Consider the following 3,240-nt stretch of genomic DNA (forward strand, 5'->3'; position numbering starts at 1 on the left):
AGCCGAGAATGCCAAAAGTCTCATATTTTATTTGGCTACTTATGGGTAAGGATAGGGCTAGGTAGGGGTTATGGTCGTCATCCTGGGATTAGAGTTTTTCCCCATAGAAATGAATATTATATTATATTATATATATATATATATATATATATATATATATATATATATATATATATGTGTGTGTGTGTGTGTGTGTGTGTGTGTGTGTGTGTGTGTGTGTATATATATATGTGTGTGTGTGTGTGTCTGTGTCTGTGTGTGTATACGTACGTACATATAGATAGATAGATAGATAGATAGATAGAGAGATAGATAGGTAGATAGTAAATGTTGTGACTGACCGATTCCTCCGTGTTGAAAAAGTTAATGATGCAAGCAATTAGATGCAGCTAACGACGTATTTCCCTGATTTTATACGTCATTTGAAGTCGCGTGCATACGCGATTTATTGGGGTGGGTGTGGCTGCAACATTGCTATTTCAACCCCATCCACATGCATGTGAGCGGACTCCAAGGTGGACACGTCATACTCGCCCCCATCTTAAATTGATCCACGCGTTCTACTCCCGGTATGTAGTAACCGGAGTGATGAAAGCAGCACCATACAGTGTCCTGACATCACATTTGAATTTTAAATGTTGCCAGAGGTGACTCACTGCTATCTGCTGTGTAGGAGTGTTGGATGAAGAAAAAAACGAGAGGAATGGGAGAAAATGGGTTATATAAAATCCGAAAAACTGTCAAAAGTGTTTATTCCTTTTCATTTAAAACTCTCCATGTAAGTAGCAAAACATATATTGAGATGATAAATTTGTCGTCATCCAACTCTTTGTCACAGACAAAATTTGTATCTGAGCCGTGCAAATACGTACACAACACGAGACGGTATATCTCAAGGCGCATTGTCCCGAAATGTATCATTGTCTATAATAATGTAATCCAGGATCGAGCGTAAAAGCGCATGTAAATATGCGACGATTATCAAAGGCGTTATATCACGTGTGATGCCGGCGATCGTGTACATGAGCTTGTGTGATTAAATTCGTATATCGCTCTCTTTGTCTTATCTGAGCAGAAACGCTATTATCTCCTCCAATGGTTATTTACAGTGCTCGGTTCAGGTCGTTAAAATGTTATTAAATAAACACCGAGTTAGACTGCAGTCCTCTCTATGAATTAAGTCACATAGTGGGATTTATAAAGCTTTACGATTGATACAATTATTGGTTATCTGTGCAGTGTATGACTAGAATGGAAAGTGTAGAGCTGGTTTCACTGTTAACTAGCCCTGATCTGTGTGTGGTGGTCCTCAGAAGGTTTAGTGCGGGGTTGCTTACACTGTCAGTATATTAGGGTATTTTTAGAAGCTGTTTGTATAGAGCTGCTCCCCCCTTTCCTCTGTGTGCATCATGGGAGTTAACTTTCGCATGTTTATCCCGGCGTGCTCATGCATGGGAGAGCGGCTTCTGGGATCCGATCTTATACTATTTAAAATAATTTTCTCTAAGTCGTTGTTGCATACGCTAGTACTATATCAGTGCTTGAAGATATGTGGGTGGATTTCTCAAAAGTAAACGCACACAGAGAACATTTTCTTGTTAGAGTGTTTACCCGAAAATCTGTGTTTAATGTATGAGTTTGCGTCTCTGAGCCGCTGAGGTCTTGAAATTTAAATTCCGACAAGGTGAGAAAATTGCTCTCGTCGGACAGTTCTTCGACAGTTCCGCCCCCTGCCTGCTTCAGCAATAAAACACTTAGACAAATTAATACTTAAATTCGAACTTTGTGATCGAAAGAAACGATGGAAATAATTTTATATAAAATGGTGCGATGCAAAAGAAATACCGTATTTTCTATTTTATCTAGTTAAATTAAGCCTTAAATACCCTCTAGATTGGAGATTTCTCAAAATACATATGAGAGCCGTCTGACTGTGTTCACAAGGCGTGTTTTCTCAAAATAGCACTTGCTTAAAAGACAAGAAAAGGGTGAACAGAGTTCATCTGCGTTCTAAGTCCCCGCAATAATAGAAACTAAATTGTCTAAACTTAAGATAGCAAAACCGAAACTTGAGGTCGGCAGGAACGTTTGCTTTGGCTGATGCTGCATCACATAAAAGCTGGAGAGGAAGTGACAGCATCGCAAAGCATCCAAAATCAGAGCAAAATAATAAAAAAGGCACAGCCTCGAAGCAGTTTACGGTAAACTGCGAACTGAGAGGATTTAGTTTAGAAATCAGAGGAAATGAAGCACCAAAACCGCAAAGGTCAAAGTATCTGCAACAGTATCAGCCGTAGCCTATATGTATATATATATATATATATATATATATATATACACACACGGAGGGCTTTTGCTATAACGGTGAATCTAAAGCATTCATGTGACCTGCTGAAATGGGCTGACTAAGTTTAAATATTTAATTGTTGCACCAAATTATCTATAGTACAGGAGTCCTAGATTCGCATACATGCAAGCAAACGATCACGATTACTTCAGGGTGAATAACGGTCTCTTTATATCTACCGCGGCGGCAGAGGTGGCCCTGGTGGCCCTGGTGGTTCTGGGCCCACTGAGGTGAAACTCAGGCCCATTTTGCGTCTATAGTGAGCGACACAGCACGATAAAACGGTTGTGTCTGACAGGTATGTGTGTGCGTGGTTAGATCAATCAAAGTAAATGTGCTGTTGAGAGGCAACTATAGTTTCCTTTCAATTTGTTCTTTTGGTCTTCGTAATGCCACGGGTCAAAACTGTTCAAAAATATATGTAGGTCTAGTTGCGTCTGTAATGTAATTTTGTCGCCAAATGAATCGTTATGGGACTGGCCCACCTGATTTTTTTTTTTCACCGGTCCACCCACGCTATGATTTCTGGCTCCGCTATTGCTCTTTAAGCAGTTTACCAATACACAAATAAGAGATTAACAATGGCGCCTAAATGCGTAAATATAACTTTATAAGATATTAACAATACCTCCTAGATGTGTAAAGGCTTGATCCAAAGTGCCATGGACCATCTTGCTAATTTAATCTTTTTTATGATCGTTAAATCTTAAAATGTACGGAATTGTACACAAGAAATAATAATAATAATAATAATAATAATAATAATAATAATAATAATAATTTGTTTTTTACAGCTGAGATGCAGCAGTTGAGCTTAGACCTCTCTTACTTCCAAACACACTCACATTGACTAGCGATTAAGTAACCTGTTTATAAAGTGCAAACAGAACGTG

The sequence above is a fragment of the Paramormyrops kingsleyae genome, chromosome 4 (genome assembly GCF_048594095.1).
Source record: "Paramormyrops kingsleyae isolate MSU_618 chromosome 4, PKINGS_0.4, whole genome shotgun sequence".
Classification (NCBI taxonomy): domain Eukaryota; kingdom Metazoa; phylum Chordata; class Actinopteri; order Osteoglossiformes; family Mormyridae; genus Paramormyrops; species Paramormyrops kingsleyae.